At 34.5% G+C, this 20,998-nt stretch overlaps 1 long non-coding RNA gene and 1 pseudogene across 1 annotated transcript; both read right to left on the reverse strand.

Annotated features, from left to right (window-relative positions):
- Positions 1–189: 189 nt before the first annotated feature.
- LOC112037868 (G-type lectin S-receptor-like serine/threonine-protein kinase At4g27290) lies at positions 190–19,613 on the reverse strand (annotated as a pseudogene).
- LOC136070600 (uncharacterized) lies at positions 8,812–11,707 on the reverse strand. Its single transcript, XR_010631822.1, has 3 exons — positions 11,548–11,707; positions 10,900–11,477; positions 8,812–8,957 (listed from the first exon to the last, which is right to left on the reverse strand). It is a non-coding gene; the product is annotated as an uncharacterized LOC136070600 (long non-coding RNA).
- Positions 19,614–20,998: the final 1,385 nt, after the last annotated feature.

A 20,998-nucleotide genomic window follows, 5' to 3' on the forward strand; every position in this document is an offset into this window, starting at 1 on the left:
ACACTCATGGTGCACCAATTGTGTCTTGTTTTCTCTTACTTTTCATTCTCTCTCTCTCTCTCTCTCTCTCTCTCTCTCTCTCAAATTACTTCTTTCTTCTTTAAAAAATTTGGTTAAATGGATTATAAGTGGTCTCAAACCTCTTAAATATTGAAGAAGCCATTTTAGGTCTTTAAGGTTCAAATAAGACTCATGTCACATTCTTGGAGAATATAAGTGTGTACAATTTGCAAAATGTACAAATGTAAAATATTAATCACAAAATATGTAATATAATCAAATTGATATGACGCTTGCCTATTGACCATCTAACAAGGTAATAGTAATTTCATTGGTTGAGGATGATTGGTCCTTGTTGGACGTAGGTGATTTTTTTCCCACATAGAAACCCGACTCTTTGGGTTCTTGTAATGAACTCTCACTATGCAACATCATAACCACAAATGACATGTTAGGCCGATCCTCATGATGTTGTTGCAAACATAAGAAACTAATATGGAGGCAACGTTCAAGCTCCGACAAGATGCAAGAGTCCTTTAAGCAAGTATCAATTAGCTCCAAAGTCCTTCCTTCTTTCCAAGATTTCCATGCCTAAAACATTTGAAATTTTCATGTCATTGTTTGTATCATAATATGTATTAAACCAAAAAAAAAAAAGAGTCAAATCTTTCGAGAACTCACATGTCCAACAAGGTTTAGACTATATTCTAGATGGAAAGACCCTCGATTTTTCTTTCCACATATTATCTCCAACAATAATATTCCAAAACTAAAGACATCAGATTTTACTGAAAATAGGCCATCAATGGCGTATTCAGGTGCCATATAACCACTGTAAGAATGGAAATCTTTGATTAGAAAATTTTTCAATAACAAAACATGTTAGAAATAAGAAAAATTACACTATTGGTCCTTGAATTTTACCTTGTAATATGAATTGGTCCCTTAAGTTTTAAATGTACATTACTGGTCTCTCATGTTTCAAAATGAGCATTGTTAGTCTTTCAGTCAACTACTATTAGTGTTATTGCCTATGCAGGTAACACAATAGTGATGTGACATCTTTTTACAGACTTGGACCAACCAAAAAAAAGCAAATCAATTAAAAATTCAAGTAAAATCCAAAAAAAAAAAATGAAACAATTTCTTTTCCATGTCATTCATCCCTCATATCTTTCCCTCCTCTATCCCAAATAAATCACAACCTTCTCTCCATCATCAACCTCTGACCCTTCGCCATTCCTAGATCTATGGAGCTCTTTGGACCAAGTGAGAAGGTCTTGTTTGGGTTGAAGAAGGAATTGAGTTTGTTGATTGCATTAGGAGGTCAAAGTCGGAGCATATCTCAGTGAGGATACGGTTGGTCTCCTTGATGACTCTATAACTAAACCCACCCATAGGTTCAACTATGGCAAAGGGTGAAAGAGGTGGATATCCATCATGATCTTTGATGGCCATGATCGACAAAGGTTAGGATGTGTGGGTTTGGGTGCAGTGAAGGATGATAGAGGAGATGATTGGGAGACTCTATAGACACCGCATTTCATTTCGGCCTTTACCCGATAACCCCAACCCCAATGACGAAGAACTTAACCACTACCAAAATGATCAGTATCATATGAAACCCAACAACATACAAGCCTAATTTGTGGCCATAAAATACCAAGGTCCTAACCCAAAATTTCTCTAGCAAAATCACTTGAAAAATTAGAACCCATCAATCCAAACCCACTGCCAACCACCAAAACCAGCCACCACACCCCAATTAAAATCAACACAACCCCCAAAAAAAACCCATAGCAACAACCTAGAAAAACCACCACCAAAAACAACCAACAACTTAAGAAATTCACTTCTCAAAATCCATCCCAAAAACACAAACAGATCCAAAAAACCCTAACTCGCTAATCAAGGAGACATTTAGCGACATGGCGTGACGAGGTGGGTGAGGCAAGGTCACCATTCCAAATTTGGAACGGTACTATTCACCCATGCCAAATTATTGACATTTAAATTTGGAATGGTACTGTTCACCCATGCCGAATTATTTGGCATTAAGAACACCTCATGCAATAGGTTTTCTGGTGTTGGTGTGCCAAATGCCAAATATTTGGGCACACTTGATGCTAGTACTCTTATATGAGCTCTATTTAATCTCAAATTTAGTAACAATATATGACGGCCAACTACAACTAGGAAGGCTTGGGGTGTTTGACCTCTTCCCATCATGTACCCTAACTCACGACTTAGTCTAGTAGGTAGACCTTCATGAAGTCATTCTTTGGTTCCTTAACCTACAATTAGGTAGCAACTCATCTATCTCTTTCTTAAAGACGTTTACGTACTCTTGAGCTAGTGTTGTCTTTGGGTTCCAATCACTTCAGGGAGATAGAGTATTGCATACCTCACCTTTGCAAGATGGAATCGACATGGACACAAGCGAAAAAGGAGGTACAACCCATGGCACTCCACAAACTCGAAAGTGAACAAAGAAAGAAAGATAGTGTTCTGTTATTTTTTGGTGAGTTGGAGATTTCATAGTTTTTTAATTGAAGTGGTTGCTTTTTATTGGAGCAACTTAGTTAAAGATGCCACATTATTTTTCAGTTAGCCACATAGGCAATAGTTCTAATTACGGTTAACAAAATTGACTAACAACACTCATTTTTTAAATTTGAGCGACCAATAGCGCTCACTTGAAACTTAAGGTACCAATTGTGCTCACAAGGTAAACTTAAGAGACTAATAGTGTAACTTCGCCTAAAGAACACTTACTAAGTTCCAACCACTCTGTTTGTATTTCCTTCAGTTTGATCTCCACCAAAGGACCTAGCCATGCCGAAGTCAGAAATTTTTGGGTTCATCTTACTATCAAGTAAAATGTTACTTGCTTTTAGATCTCTATGTATAATTCTCAATCTAGAGTCTTCATGAAGATAGAGAAGCCCGCGCGCAATCCCACAAATAATGATGAAGCGCATAGACCAATCTAAAGTATTAGATCTCATTTGATCTGTCAAGTTTCTTATTTATGTTAATACTAAACTTGAATAATGAAACGAGAAATTGAAATTTCTTTAAATAACAATAAAAAATCTTCCTGAAGTTTGGCAAAAATTATAAAGTTTTGAGAAGTTCTAACCAAAAATGAAAGTGTCCAAGCTTCCATTGGGCATGTACTCATAGATTAACATTTTCTCCTCTCCTTCAATGCAATAGCCCAAAAGCCTAACAAGATTTCGGTGCTGTAATTTGGCGATCAAGATAACTTCATTTTTAAACTCACTCAATCCTTGTCTAGAATTTCGTGAAAGCCTTTTCACAGCAATTTCATGTCCATCTGCTAGTATACCCTAAAAAATCACATTTGTAAATAGATTATATTGATGTTGAATATGATGTGAATTGGTCTATTAGAGTTACCTTATATACGAGTCCAAAGCCACCTTCACCAAGCTTGCTATTGCTTGAAAATTTGTTAGTGGCAATAGCTATGGTAGCTAGGCTGTAGAATGGGAGCTCGAGGTCTTCATTTTGGCCATCAATATTCTGGCCTATCATCCCTTTATTCTTCATTTTCTCTGATAAGAGCAAGATGTGTTTCGCATTAAACATAAGAAATAGAATATGGCAACTCTAATTGATTAGTTTGGATTGAATGCAAGTTTGTCCAGCCTAAACTATAAATTGATCATAAGCCATTTTAACCATCACCAGATGGAAACCTTGCTCTCTTCACTATGCTACTCGAATATTGACAAGAAATAGTTTAAATTACATTTTATGATTTTAACATCAAAATTGTAATTTTCGTTGTCACTCAATAGAAAATGTAAGTCCTCCTCCTTTGGTTGTAGCCAACTCATACAGGTTAGAATTAGATGAGACAATAATGTTAGAGCTTGGTAGGTGTTGTCGAAAGATTGAAAATAAATGACAATGTTTTTAGTCTATGTGTATTTGACATGAGATGACATGAAGGACTATAGGTAGATATATATAAAAAGGTAGAAGCGCAAGAGATGAAAATGATGAATTAAAATACAAAGAGTTTTATGTGTATATGTGAGTGATGAAAAGTCTTGAAACATTGAACCAAATGATATAAAGAATATTTATTTTTTAATTAGAAAAGTCTTGAAACATTGAATCAAATGAAACAAAAAGACAATATTTAAGTTGTTCTTATATCTGATGTGGCACTTGAGAATATTTCAATTCTCTTTGCATAGAATGCACCACTTGGCAGAACCTCATGCTTTCTCACATAAGGTCTCTACTTTTATATATAATATATATTAATTGGGAAGTTTAAATCTTATATTTCAAACCACATGCGAGGTATTTCCGCTAAGCGGTTGACATCATATGCCCTAAAAAGGTCATCATTTTTTACTCTTAAAAATTGTGTTAGTTGGATATAATGTTAATACTGCACACTTTTGTACACATTCAATTTAATACAGTTTTGGAGCTCCTTTTTTAATCCCCACATTTTAAACTCGTTCTCAATTAGTTTCTATTGTTATCTTAGTAATAGAAATTGTCTATGTCGCACATAGAATGTATAGGTGTCATATTAAATGCTACTAAATACTAATATATATAAGGTAAAAACATTATTTTGGTCCCTACATTTTAGAGTCACATTCAATTTAGTCCCTACATTTAGGAATGGCAATGGGTTGGGTTCGAGGCAGGTTTCTTTATGCTTGAACCCGCCCTATGGGCTGGCCCTCGTTACCCAAACTTGCCCCATTTAATAAACAGGTTTTTTTTTTAACCCCGAAACCTACCTTGTCAAGCCCCGCGAGCCCTGTCCCCTCGTGCCACTTCAAGGCCAATCTAAAGGCCCCTAAACCGAACCCAAAAATGAATAAAAATAATTATAGCATAAGCTTCATTTTCTTTTATATGGCAAATAAAATAATATTAAACAAATTTATATCACATTTAAATAATGCCATGTCAGTATTTAAATTTAAAAAAAAAATAAAAATTAATTTCTTGATTTTAAAGGAGAAAATAAAATAAAATTTGAACCAAAAAAAAAATCATTTTCCACCCCAAAAAAAAATCATAAACCCAAAAAATAAAGAACAGAAGAACCTGAACCCAAAAGAACAACATGAACCCAGAAAAATTAATTTCTTAAATTAAAATTAAAATTAGAATTGAAGATTTAAGGTCAAAAAGTATCAACTTTATTGGCTTTACTGGTAACTCATAGCTTCTTGGATTGACTTTGCAAACTGTTGTGATTCAAAAAATAAGAAGGAAAAAAGCAAAATTATTTGAAAAGGAAATCCAAAGAAACAGTAAAAATCAAAGAGAGCACAAGTCAATCGCTCAAGTGGGTCCACGAATTTTAGTGGTAATGGTTGATTTTCAAAAAGAAATATTTGCAATCTATGAAAAAAGTAAGATTTCAAGCAAAACCAAAGCAGGAAAACCCAAATCAAAACAGAATACCCACAGTGTGTAGCAAAGTGATGCAAAAAGAGAGAGAGAGAGAGAGAGAGAGAGAGAGAGAGAGAGAGAGAGAGAAAAGAGAGAGGGGGAGAGAGAGAGAAAAAAAAAAAAAAGAAGAAGAAAAAGGAATAACACCGAACATGTTCTTACAAAGATGATGTTGAGCTTGGATTGCTGGGTTATTTTTGTGTTTAGGAGAGTTGGTGATTGGTAAATATGATTTTGTAGTAAATTACAAAGTTGGTCATTATTCTTTATACTATACCTCAATTTGGTCCCTAACTTTTTAATTGTGTCAATTTAGTCCTAACATTTTTAATGTTGTGTCAATTTGGTCCCTGCCATTATCTTTTGGATGAAAAACATTGATGTGTCAAATGAAATAATAAAAATTGATTTTTCATGCCTCATCAACTACTAACTATACCACCACATCAGAATATTAAAAAAAAAAAAAAACCAGATTAAAATTAGTAATTCTAAAGTTAATAATTCAAAAGTTTGGGGAAATTACACTTTCCACCTTAAACTATGTATCAGATTACAGTTTGCACCTTAAACTATTCAAATGCACACTTTGCACCCTAAACTGTCACACTTATCACATTTTGCACCCCAACGTTACTTTTGCTATTATATTTAACGGAATCCTACTGCAAATGACAAGCACGTGCATTTTGCTTCGGTGAAACAAATTTAAAAGACTGAAACACCATTTTTCAAGATCAATTAAAACAAAAGCCAATTTTTTTTCCAAATCTCCCTCCCTTGCTCATGTGTGTGCCAACCTCTTCCCTAAACTCAAATTCTTGTAACCCTTTTTCCCAATCACAAATAGACCAATAGATAAAAGGTTGTCAAAAGCTAGCAACTTGTCCCTATCAATGCCCACTGCACTCTAAGCTGCCAACATAAGAGTAAAGACATTCGTCTTCCATTGATGCAAAAACCATACAAATGAAAGAATAAGCCACTATGGTACTATGATGCCATAGTGGTTGGTGCGACCATTACAAACCTGAACATCAAAGTCATCATGACTTTGCATAGCATACTTGTGAAATCTCCTCAAAAGCCTAGGCATAAACGACCAAGCCAATATAGTACTAGCAAGATTACTACCAATTGGAAAAATTACATCTTTCAGATAAGGATGTGAATAAAGTAATTGATGACTATAGGGGATCAATTCATCAGTAGCTTCTTTAGCCTTTTGCATAGTATAAGTTCCAGCATCAACTGTAGTCTGGCAAGCATCTTTAACCTTATCAACAAATCACTTCCAAAAACATCATTATCACTACCATCCCCAATTTGGGAGAGATTTAGGGTTTACAAGGTCTAAGTTTGGAGAAGAGGTTGGCACGCACATGAGACAGGGAGGGAGATGTGGAAAAAAATTAGCTTTTGTTTTAATTGATTTTTAAAAAGGGTGTTTCAGTCTTTTAAGTTTGTTCCACCTGAGCAAAATACATGTGCCTATCATGTGCAATAGGATTCCATTAAACATAACAGTAAAAGTAACACCGGGGTGCAAAGTGGTTTAGGGTGCAAAGTGTAATCTAATGCGTAGTTTAGGGTGGTAAAGTGTAATTTCCCCCAAAAGTTTTTGTCCTCCGTCGGTCCACCCCCATCTTCCACTTCACCAACATTAGGAAATTTCATAACACACATTAGGTTGATCATAAGAAGATGTGGAAATTATAAGATGGTGTGGATGGGTTTGCGGCTAGAGATAGGAGATGCCAAAAAGTCAATTGGGTAGCCGAACTTTATTGCCCAGTAAGACAGGATGCAAAGTAGAGCAACAAGGTTGCCGATTGGGATTGTTTACTGTCAGAGGTTAGGCATAATGCTTCTGCAATGTAGTGACATTCCCTATTGTTTGTGATCTATATTTGTAAATGTCCATGTTAGGACATATGTGAATTATTTTAGGAACATATGTCATTTAGAATTGGCTAATCCTTTGACAAAACGCACTTTACTTGTAATTAGGTAGATCTAGGATGTGTTTAATACTTCAAGGAACAAGAGTTCAAATGCAAGTGTTAAACCCATGCAAATCTGTCCAAGAATCAAGTGAAGAAGTGCTATATTTTAAAGCTCGACAGATAGCATCTATCGAGGTTTAAAATGCTTGTTTAGCCCAATGCTCGACAGCTGCTAGATAAATAACCTATTTATCAAGATTTACAAAAATTAGTTTTCCAGATCATATTTCACATATATCCGTGTATACTTGTTTAGGCTTTTTTATCTCACAATCCTAAACATATATAAGGATTATTTTAAGGACCATCACAGCTGATGAAACTTGATGCAAAGGTTTTGTTCAAGCACATTGTGACCGAAGACAAATTTTCCCTAGTTCATCTTTCTCTTGAAGAAACTGCTGTGTTTGTACGCCTTAGGGTTTTGTAATCGAAGAGTTTCGTGATCTTCATCGTGTTGATGAACTAAAGAACTCTGTAGCCAACATTCTTCTCAAGTTGGTGGTTAGTCACGTACTTGGATCCGTGCATCAATTGGTTAGTCACGTATTGGGAGCCGTACATTAAAAATGAGAGATTGTCACTACAGAACAAGTCCAATTGGGTATTAGGGTAAGGGTTCGACTATACGTTGGTATAAGGTACTGGGATTCCTTTACTTGTAATCGTTTGTTTTGATAATAGTGGATTCTCAAGAGTGGTGACCTTAAAATCACCCGATGGGATTTTTGCCTTTGAGGTTTTCCTCATTCGTAAACAAATCACCGTATCAACTTTATTTTCCCCTGCATATTAACTTAGTTAGTGATTTGTTTGTACTACCACGCATATTACATGTTAATCAGATTAATTAATTAACTTGGTTAATTAATTAGTTAATTCATCATAAGAGATCAATACATTTTTGGCCTATCAGTCCGTATGATTCGAATAAATTGTTATTAGTATTATCTTCAGATTTTTATATTGCTATATTTAACAATGATTAATATTAACAAATCTAGAAAGTTGTTTTCAATGTTTTTTTTATTTAAAATTCTAATCTTATTGGGTAATAGGTCTAGAGAGGGAGATGAGGTTGAATTTATTTTCTTTGGAATCTTGGGTTGAATCAAATTTTGCATCGATGGGTCTCTCATGCTTAGGAGATGGTGGCAATGTTGCAGAGAAAGGTGAGGTGAGGAAAAGAATATGAGGAAATTACACAGATTAAGTGGCCTTTTTTTAAACTGTAGGATTACTAAATTGCCAATGTGTCATTTAACATTTCAATTTGAGTTTTTTTTTTTTTTTTTTTTTTAAAAAAAAAAAAAAAAGAGTCAAATCTTTTGAGAACTCACATGTCCAACAAGGTTTAGACTATATTCTGGATGGAAAGATCCTCGATTTTTCTTTCCACATATTATCTCCAACAATAATATTCCAAAACTAAAGACATCAGATTTTACTGAAAATAGGCCATCAATGGCGTATTCAGGTGCCATATAACCACTGTAAGAATGGAAATCTTTGATTAGAAAATTTTTCAATAACAAAACATGTTAGAAATAAGAAAAATTACACTACTGGTCCTTGAATTTTACCTTGTAATATGAATTGGTCCCTTAAGTTTTAAATGTACATTACTGGTCTCTCATGTTTCAAAATGAGCATTGTTATTCTTTCAATCAACTACTATTAGTGTTATTGCCTATGCATGTAACACAATAGTGATGTGACATCTTTTTACAGACTTGGACCAACCAAAAAAAAGAAAATCAATTAAAAATTCAAGTAAAATCCAAAAAAAAAAAAAATGAAACAATCTCTTTTCCATGTCATTCATCCCTCATATCTTTCCCTCCTCTATCCCAAATAAATCACAACCTTCTCTCCATCATCAACCTCTGACCTTTCGCCATTCCTAGATCTATGGAGCTCTTTGGACCAAGTGAGAAGGTCTTGTTTGGGTTGAAGAAGGAATTGAATTTGTTGATTGCATTAGGAGGTCAAAGTCGGAGCATATCTCATGAGGATACGGTTGGTCTCCTTGATGACTCTATAACTAAACCCACCCATAGGTTCAACTATGGCAAAGGGTGAAAGAGGTGGATATCCATCATGATCTTTGATGGCCATGATCGACAAAGGTTAGGATGTGTGGGTTTGGGTGCAGTGGAGGATGATAGAGGAGATGATTGGGAGACTCTATAGACACCGCATTTCATTTCGGCCTTTACCCGATAACCCCAACCCCAATGACGAAGAACTTAACCACTACCAAAATGATCAGTATCATATGAAACCCAACAACATACAAGCCTAATTTGTGGCCATAAAATACCAAGGTCCTAACCCAAAATTTCTCTAGCAAAATCACTTGAAAAATTAGAACCCATCAATCCAAACCCACTGCCAACCACCAAAACCAGCCACCACACCCCAATTAAAATCAACACAACCACCAAAAAAAAACCCATAGCAACAACCTAGAAAAACCACCACCATAAACAACCAACAACTTAAGAAATTCACTTCTCAAAATCCATCCCAAAAACACAAACAGATCCAAAAAACCCTAACTCGCTGATCAAGGAGACATTTAGCAACAGGCGTGACGAGGTGGGTAAGGCAAGGTCACCATTCCAAATTTGGAACGGTACTGTTCACCCATGCCAAATTATTGACATTTAAATTTGGAATGGTACTGTTCACCCATGCCGAATTATTTGGCATTAAGAACACCTCATGCAATAGGTTTTCTGGTGTTGGTGTGCCAAATGCCAAATATTTGGCACACTTGATGCTAGTACTCTTATATGAGCTCTATTTAATCTCAAATTTAGTAACAATATATGACGGCCAACTACAACTAGGAAGGCTTGGGGTGTTTGACCTCTTCCCATCATGTAACCTAACTCACGACTTAGTCTAGTAGGTAGACCTTCATGAAGTCATTCTTTGGTTCCTTAACCTACAATTAGGCAGCAACTCATCTATGTCTTTCTTAAAGACGTTTATGTACTCTTGAGCTAGTGCTGTCTTTGGGTTCCAGTCACTTCAGGGAGATAGAGTATTGCATACCTCACCTTTGCAAGATGGAATCGACATGGACACAAGCGAAAAAGGAGGTACAACCCATGGCACTCCATAGACTCGAAAGTGAACAAAGAAAGAAAGATAGTGTTCTGTTATTTTTGGTGAGTTGGAGATTTCATAGTTTTTTAATTGAAGTGGTTGCTTTTTATTGGAGCAACTTAGTTAAAGATGCCACATTATTTTTCAGTTAGCCACATAGGCAATAGTTCTAATTACGGTTAACAAAATTGACTAACAACACTCATTTTTTAAATTTGAGCGACCAATAGCGCTCACTTGAAACTTAAGGCACCAATTGTGCTCACAAGGTAAACTTAAGAGACTAATAGTGTAACTTCGCCTAAAGAACATTTACTAAGTTCCAACCACTCTATTTGTATTTCCTTCAGTTTGATCTCCACCAAAGGACCTAGCCATGCCGAAGTCAGAAATTTTTGGGTTCATCTTACTATCAAGTAAAATGTTACTTGCTTTTAGATCTCTATGTATAATTCTCAATCTAGAGTCTTCATGAAGATAGAGAAGCCCGCGCGCAATCCCACAAATAATGATGAAGCGCATAGACCAACCTAAAGTATTAGATCTCATTTGATCTGTCAAGTTTCTTATTTATGTTAATACTAAACTTGAATAATGAAACAAGAAATTGAAATTTCTTTAAATAACAATAAAAAATCTTCATGAAGTTTGGCAAAAATTATAAAGTTTTGAGAAGTTCTAACCAAAAATGAAAGTGTACAAGCTTCCATTGGGCATGTATTCATAGATTAACATTTTCTCCTCTCCTTCAATGCAATAGCCCAAAAGCCTAACAAGATTTCGGTGCTGTAATTTGGCAATCTAGATAACTTCATTTTTAAACTCACTCAATCCTTGTCTAGAATTTCGTGAAAGCCTTTTCACAGCAATTTCATGTCCATCTGCTAGTATACCCTAAAAAATCACATTTGTAAATAGATTATATTGATGTTGAATATGATGTGAATTGGTCTATTAGAGTTACCTTATATACGAGTCCAAAGCCACCTTCACCAAGCTTGCTATTGCTTGAAAATTTGTTAGTGGCAATAGCTATGGTAGCTAGGCTGTAGAATGGGAGCTCGAGGTCTTCATTTTGGCCATCAATATTCTGGTCTATCATCCCTTTATTCTTCATTTTCTCTGATAAGAGCAAGATGTGTTTCGCATTAAACATAAGAAATAGAATGTGGCAACTCTAATTGATTAGTTTGGATTGAATGCATGTTTGTCCAGCCTAAACTATAAATTGATCATTAGCCATTTTAACCATCACCAGATGGAAACCTTGCTCTCTTCACTATGCTACTCGAATATTGACAAGAAATAGTTTAAATTACATTTTATGATTTTAACATCAAAATTGTAATTTCCGTTGTCACTCAATAGAAAATGTAAGTCCTCCTCCTTTGGTTGTAGCCAACTCATACAGGTTAGAATTAAATGAGACAATAATGTTAAAGCTTGGTAGGTGTTGTCGAAAGATTGAAAATAAATGACAATGTTTTTAGTCTGTGTGTATTTGACATGAGATGACATGAAGGACTATAGGTAGATATATATAAAAAGGTAGAAGCGCAAGAGGTGAAAATGATGAATTAAAATACAAAGAGTTTTATGTGTATATGTGAGTGATGAAAAGTCTTGAAACATTGAACCAAATGATATAAAGAATATTTATTTTTTAATTAGAAAAGTCTTGAAACATTGAATCAAATGAAACAAAAAGACAATATTTAAGTTGTTCTTATATCTGATGTGGCACTTGAGAATATTTCAATTCTCTTTGCATAGAATGCACCACTTGGCAGAACCTCATACTTTCTCACATAAGGTCTCTACTTTTATATATAATATATATTAATTGGGAAGTTTAAATCTTTTATTTCAAACCACATGCGAGGTATTTCCGCTAAGTGGTTGACATCATATGCCCTAAAAAGGTCATCATTTTTTACTCTTAAAAATTGTGTTAGTTGGATATAATGTTAATACTGCACACTTTTGTACACATTCAATTTAATACAGTTTTGGAGCTCCTTTTTTAATCCCCACATTTTAAACTCGTTCTCAATTAGTTTCTATTGTTATCGTAGTAATAGAAATTGTCTATGTCGCACATAGAATGTATAGGTGTCATATTAAATGCTACTAAATACTAATATATATAAGGTAAAAACATTATTTTGGTCCCTACATTTTAGAGTCACATTCAATTTAGTCCCTACATTTAGGAATGGCAATGGGTTGGGTTCGAGGCAGGTTTCTCCACCCTATGGGCTGGCCCTCGTTACCCAAACTTGCCCCATTTAATAAACGGGTTTTTTTTTAACCCCGAAACCTACCTTGTCAAGCCCCGCGAGCCCTGTCCCCTCGTGCCACTTCAAGGCCAATCTAAAGGCCCCTAAACCGAACCCAAAAATGAATAAAAATAATTATAGCATAGGCTTCATTTTCTTTTATATGGCAAATAAAATAATATTAAACAAATTTATATCACATTTAAATAATGCCATGTCAGTATTTAAATTTAAAAAAAAATAAAAATTAATTTCTTGATTTTAAAGGAGAAAATAAAATAAAATTTGAACCAAAAAAAAATCATTTTCCACCCAAAAAAAAAATCATAAACCCAAAAAATAAAGAACAGAAGAACCTGAACCCAAAAGAACAACATGAACCCATAAAAATTAATTTCTTAAATTAAAATTAAAATTAGAATTGAAGATTTAAGGTCAAAAAGTATCAACTTTATTAGGTTTATTGGTAACTCATAGCTTCTTGGATTGACTTTGCAAACTGTTGTGATTCAAAAAATAAGAAGGAAAAAAGCAAAATTATTTGAAAAGGAAATCCAAAGAAACAGTAAAAATCAAAGAGAGCACAAGTCAATCGCTCAAGTGGGTCCACGAATTTTAGTGGTAATGGTTGATTTTCAAAAAGAAATATTTGCAATCTATGAAAGAAGTAAGATTTCAAGCAAAACCAAAGCAGGAAAACCCAAATCAAAACAGAATACCCACAGTGTGTAGCAAAGTGATGCAAAAGAGAGAGAGAGAGAGAGAGAGAGAGAAAAGAGACAGGGGGAGAGAGAGAGAGAGAGAAAAAAAAAGAAGAAGAAGAAGAAGGAATAACACCGAACATGTTCTTACAAAGATGATGTTGAGCTTGGATTGCTGGGTTATTTTTGTGTTTAGGAGAGTTGGTGATTGGTAAATATGATTTTGTGATAAATTACAAAGTTGGTCATTATTCTTTATACTATACCTCAATTTGGTCCCTAACTTTTTAATTGTGTCAATTTAGTCCCTAACATTTTTAATGTTGTGTCAATTTGGTCCTTGCCATTATCTTTTGGATGAAAAACATTGATGTGTCAAATGAAATAATAAAAATTGATTTTTCATGCCTCATCAACTACTAACTATACCACCACATCAGAATATTAAAAAAAAAAAAAAAGAAACCAAATTAAAATTAGTAATTCTAAAGTTAATAATTCAAAAGTTTGGGGAAATTGCACTTTCCACCTTAAACTATGTATCAGATTACAGTTTACACCTTAAACTATTCAAATGCACACTTTGCACCCTAAACCGTCACACTTATCACATTTTGCACCCCTACGTTACTTTTGCTATTATATTTAACGGAATCCTACTGCAAATGACAAGCACGTGCATTTTGCTTCGATGAAACAGATTTAAAAGACTGAAACACCATTTTTCAAGATCAATTAAAACAAAAGGCAATTTTTTTTCCAAATCTCCCTCCCTTGCTCATGTGTGTGCCAACCTCTTCCCTAAACTCAAATTCTTGTAACCCTTTTTCCCAATCACAAATAGACCAATAGATAAAAAGGTTGTCAAAAGCTAGCAACTTGTCCCTATCAATGCCCACTGCACTCTAAGCTGCCAACATAAGAGTAAAGACATTCGTCTTCCATTGATGCAAAAACCATACAAATGAAAGAATAAGCCACTATGGTACTATGATGCCATAGTGGTTGGTGCGACCATTACAAACCTGAACATCAAAGTCATCAAAGTCATCATAACTTTGCATAGCATACTTGTGAAATCTCCTCAAAAGCCTAGGCATAAACGACCAAGCCAATATAGTACTAGCAAGAGTACTACCAATTGGAAAAATTATATCTTTCAGATAAGGATGTGAATAAAGTAATTGATGACTATAGGGGATCAATTCATCAGCAGCTTCTTTAGCCTTTTGCATAGTATAAGTTCCAGCATCAACTGTAGTCTGGCAAGCATCTTTAACCTTATCAACAAATCACTTCCAAAAACATCATTATCACTACCATCCCCAATTTAGGAGAGATTTAGGGTTTAAAAGGTCTAAGTTTGGAGAAGAGGTTGGCACGCACATGAGACAGGGAGGGAGATGTGGAAAAAAATTAGCTTTTGTTTTAATTGATTTTTAAAAAGGGTATTTCAGTCTTTTAAGTTTGTTCCACCTAAGCAAAATACATGTGCCTGTCATGTGCAATAGGATTCCATTAAACATAACAGTAAAAGTAACACCGGGGTGCAAAGTGGTTTAGGGTGCAAAGTGTAATCTAATGCGTAGTTTAGGGTGGTAAAGTGTAATTTCCCCCCAAAAGTTTTTGTCCTCCTCGGTCCACCCCCATCTTCCACTTCACCAACGTTAGGAAATTTCAGAACACACATTGGGTTGATCATAAGAAGATGTGGAAATTATAAGATGGTGTGGATGGGTTTGCGGCTAGAGATAGGAGATGCCAAAAAGTCAATTGGGTAGCCGAACTTTATTGCCCAGTAAGACAGGATGCAAAGTAGAGCAACAAGGTTGCCGATTGGGATTGTTTGCTGTCAGAGATTAGGCATAATGCTTCTGCAATGTAGTGACATTCCCTATTGTTTGTGATCTATATTTGGAAATGTCCATGTTAGGACATATGTTAATTATTTTAGGAACATATGTCATTTAGAATTGGCTAACCCTTTGACAAAACGCACTTTACTTGTAATTGGGTAGATCTAGGATGTGTTTAATACTTCAAGGAACAAGAGTTCAAATGCAAGTGTTAAACCCATGCAAATCTGTTCAAGAATCAAGTGAAGAAGTGCTATATTTTAAAGCTCGACAGATAGCATCTATCGAGGTTTAAAAGGCTTGTTTAGCCCAATGCTCGACAGCTGCTAGATAAATAACCTATTTATCAAGATTTACAAAAATTAGTTTTCCAGATCGGATTTCACATATATCCGTGTATACTTGTTTAGGCTTTTTTATCTCACAATCCTAAACATATATAAGGATTATTTTAAGGACCATCACAGCTGATGAAACTTGATGCAAAGGTTTTGTTCAAGCACATTGTGACCGAAGACAAATTTTCCCAAGTTCATCTTTCTCTTGAAGAAGCTGCTGTGTTTGTACGCCTTAGGGTTTTGTAACCGAAGAGTTTCGTGATCTTCATCGTGTTGATGAACTAAAGAACTCTGTAGCCAACATCTTTCTCAAGTTGGCAGTTAGTCACGTACTTGGATCCGTGCATCAATTGGTTAGTCACGTATTGGGAGCCGTACATTAAAAATGAGAGATTGTCACTACAGAACAAGTCCAATTGGGTATTAGGGTAAGGACTATAGGTTGGTATAAGGTACTGGGATTCCTTTACTTCTAATCGTTTGTTTTGATAATAGTGGATTCTCAAGAGTGGTGACCTTAAAATCACCCGATGGGATTTTTGCCTTGGAGATTTTCCCCATTCGTAAACAAATCACCGTATCAACTTTATTTTCCCCTGCATATTAACTTAGTTAGTGATTTTTTTGTACTACCATGCATATTGCATGTTAATCAGATTAATTAATTAACTTGGTTAATTAATTAGTTAATTCATCATAAGAGATCAATACATTTTTGGCCTATCAGTCTGTATGATTCGAATAAATTGTTATTAGTATTGTCTTCAGATTTTTATATTGCTATATTTAACAATGATTAATATTAACAAATCTAGAAAGTTGTTTTCAATGTTTTTTTTTATTTAAAATTCTAATCTTATTGGGTAATAGGTCTAGAGAGGGAGATGAGGTTGAATTTATTTTCTTTGGAATCTTGGGTTGAATCAAATTTTGCATCGATGGGTCTCTCATGCTTAGGAGATGGTGGCAATGTTGCAGAGAAAGGTGAGGTGAGGAAAAGAATATGAGGAAATTACACGGATTAAGTGGCCTTTTTTTAAACCGAAGGATTACTAAATTGCCAATGTGTCATTTAACATTTCAATTTGAGTTTTTTTTTTTTTTTTTTAATTTGACATGGCGGGATTAGTAAATTGCCATGTGTCATTTAACATTTCAATTTGAGTTTTATTTATTTATTTTTTAATCTGAAATGGCAGTATAGTTAGTGGTTGATGTGACATGAAAAATTAATTTTTATTATTCCATTTAACACATTAGCATTTCCCATCCAAGGGATAACGATAAGGACCAAATTAAGATAGTATTAAAAATGTTAGGGGCCAAATTGACACAATTAAAATGTTAGAGACCAAATTAAAATATGTTGTAAAAGATAGGAATCAACTTTGTAATTTACCCTATGATTTTTGTGTTTTGGTGTTGGTGTGTTTGGTAACTTTGGTTGCTACAAAAATGTCAGAAAAGTTAGAAACATTTTTACAACTTTTTTTCTTTCTTTAAAATTCAAAAATTAATTAATTAAAATTATTTTTTAAATTTAAATGCTAATGTGGCTTTATTTAAATGTCAAATAAATTTGTTTGATATTATTTTACTTGTCACGTAAGCTTAAGTGAGCCAAGAGTACAATCCGTTTGCCATGTAGGCATATTCCATTAGTGAGATGACAACAATGATTAAATTGACTGCAGTTTGAAAATAACATGGACTAAATTTACTACTACAAAATTATATGGACTAAATTAATTGTGACCCTAAAATATAAAGACCAAAATAGTGTTTTCGCTTATAAAAAATGCTAGAGTCACAAGATATCTTACAAATTTTTTTACAAACTATAATATGGTGAGTAGTAATTTGTAAGTAAAAAGTAGTGTTAGTGGTTATTGACATTAAAAAAATGCCTCGCCAACATCTAATTTGAAAAAAAAAATTAAACTCCAAAAATTTTAATTTCTCAATTTTCAAGATAGAAAAAAAAAATTTAGGAATCCCAAATTTTCTTGTATTTTTTTGAACCCTGACAACCAAACGCAATCCTGGACTAGCAGTGACATGTTTGACTTGCTCAAAAGCAATCAAGAGCAAATTCAATTTTTCTACTTCACCATGTTATTTTTTCCAAAGTGGGTCAAAGAAAGTAATATTACCTCTGAAGTTTTTCCTTTTGCAAATGCAGTAGGCAATCAAGAGCACACCGAAAACTACGGCAATGGCTATGGCAACTGCAACTCTCACCTTCATCTTTTGCTTGTCTATAACGTCTTCCTGGTTGACTTTTTTTTGGGGGGGGAGACACTTCCTGGTTCACTTAGCAATAGAAAAGCGAAAATATTTTAGATGCAGCAGATTTTAATGCCATAAAACCAATGGAAAAAAAGATGGAACGACAAAAATTGATGGTGGGTTTCAACTAAAATCTCTTAGTAAAATCTCTTACATGGTCAAAATTCTGTTGTATCCAACAAAAAGAGAAAGGCATTTCAAAATACGAATTAAAGAGCAACCAAGACAATAGGCCCATACCTTTCTTTGAAGCTGGCATTCGAATATATACATCCAGCCAATCAGTATCCTGCCCGCCACCTGCAACCTGTCTAATATCAATTAGATCTCCATACCAGATGGCGCAGCCACTTCCTCCATCTCTAATGTCAGTGTTGGAATACGCCATACAAGAACAGTTGTTCAAACATTGGACTCTGCATTCGCTAAGATTCATACTTTTGTTCACCCAAGAATACGTGGTATCTGGCAGCTTGAGCCCAACAAGTTTAACAAACCCAATTTTATCTTTATCCTTGCAGCTCAATTCCGTAGTGCGTACACATCCCTTAGCCCAGTCGTCTGGGTTCCATCTTTCTGGTGACTTAGGCTTAAATCCTTCTAGACATTGGCAGATAGGTGAGTAACCAATGATACAATTTCCGTAAGCGCCGCATAAATTGTAACTGTCACATGTGTCTTGTGGTGCAGAAAAGTAGGCGATCCATTTTTTATCTGCTTCGATCCACATGTAGCGCTCGAACATGTATAAAGTTTGGTTCAAAACTGCTCTTGTGATTACAGACTTTTTAATCGTGTGGTACATGAAGTATAGCTCATCCTTGTTGGAGACAGAAGTGAAGTTATGGACTGGGTTGGTCTTTGACCCACCAGGGCCACCACTGAACCTAATGCCATTCCACTGGCCACCCCGGCAGTATATCTTGGAGCCGTTCTTCATGACTATCTCAGGGTAATTATGAAGTACAATCCCAAGACTCAGTTCTCCAGGAGATGGATCATCTGGACTCTTCCATGCAGTCAGGCGCCTTTCCAGACCAGTCCTTAAGTCCCATCCAAGTTTCATCCCTGGTAGCCATGAATCAGAAGGATAGTCAAAGCTTTGCCACAAATAACTTTCTGGTTTTCTTCATTCTTTTCTCTTAATACTAGATTTCCTGAATCTAAAAGCTCAACAACTGGACTCCCTGCCTCTTTTGTGGAATTTGCCGACCAAACAACAGTCCTATTCTGGCTGAGAAGAACAAGACTGCCTGAACTGTTTAACATCAACACGCCAGACGAGTCTCTAATTGGATTGCCCCGGTTTGCTACCCAAACAACCGTTCTAACTGGGATTTTGTTGTACCAAATTCCCAAGTAACGATTATTGGAATTTCCTGTACTGAAGAACCCCAAGACAAAACCTCCATCTTTAGAGACCAGGTTTGCGCCCTTACTGTCACTGAGGGATTGGGATTGGGTAATGCTGTCAACAGCATTAGAGAACACAAAGTAGAAAAGAAATAAACTGGAACTCAAAAACACAAAAGCAGAGATGTGCATTGCTTTCTGTTCTTGGAGCTCTTAGCCAGCATGTTGATGTTAGACCTTTTATAATGAGCAAAGACTAACGTCAACATAGAAGGTCATGCGTGCATTGACTTGAAAATTCTACATTTTGTCGTGAACAATAATTTCCACATTATTCTTTGACAAAAGTAAATTCTTGTTTGTATATTTTGGGAAGCGTTTGTTACGCATATTTTCAGATGTAAAACAGTATGGGTAAAAGTATACGTGTGGAATTTTAGCTGAGTGGGTTTGGTACAATGCCTCAATTAAGCGAAATTTTTCATAGAGATTGTAGCATTCTTTGTCCCTGGAAGCCACGTGTCACTCATCCTTCTTCTTCCTTACTCATATTTGTTAAACCAATTAAGAATATACACTGCAAAACGGGTGGGTCGGGTCGGGTCAATCGGATTGCATGTTAAACGGGTCACTGATCAAAAACAGGTCAATTTAAGCGGATCAAAAACGGGTTTGGGTCAATCGGGTTGCAAGTCAAGTCGGGTTGACCCGTATTTTTCACATGAATTTTTTATTTTTTTAAATAAAGAAAACAACATGTATTTGTCATTTGGAAAGTTATGCAACAAATTACTTTATATAAAATGCATTATTTTGAATTCACCACTTATATTAAGAATAAACTCAGTTAAACTTATTAATACTTATTCAATAATTTTAAAATTATACAAATCCTAACATTATTATCTAAAACAAAATAATACAAAGATAAGTAAAACAAATACACAAGTTTTATTTCTACACAATATCAACATTCCAAAATATAAAACAAAATTACAAATAACTTATTGGATAACTCATTTGACAAAGAATAAAAACATATAAGAAATTTACAATCTTGAAAATTAATTTTATAATCTATTATCAATTGTGGTTCGCACTCTATTTCAATTGAGATATACATTAAAGTTTGATTGCTTACTTATTTATACATGGTCTCTTTTATGAATATCATATCATTGTTAAGCAATACACACTCTAGGAAATATCATAATTTATTTTGTAAAGTCGTTTATTTTGGACATAAATTGTTAAAAAAATAGGTCTAAGCATTCATAATTTATGCTAATTTGATACTTTGGCTTCACTATTTTCACACTTGTGAATGTTTCTCACACATGTTTTCAATTTTAAATCTATATTTTTAACTCTACTGTAACCAGATTATCTTAGCATGTACTTTATTATTTGATATCTAAAAATCTTTACTCATTACAGAATGCTCAACCATTTATTTTTCAATTAACTTGAATGCAGTTATGTAAATGTATCAATTGTTTCCTTAAAGCTCACAAAAAACAATTAAACCAATATTGTCTTAATTTTACTTTTTTTTTTTTTTACCAAAAAAAAAAAGTTTTAGAAAAATGTTCGGTTCAG

This window comes from Quercus suber, unplaced genomic scaffold, assembly GCF_002906115.3.
Source record: "Quercus suber isolate HL8 unplaced genomic scaffold, Cork oak 2.0 scaffold_244, whole genome shotgun sequence".
Lineage (NCBI taxonomy): Eukaryota > Viridiplantae > Streptophyta > Magnoliopsida > Fagales > Fagaceae > Quercus > Quercus suber.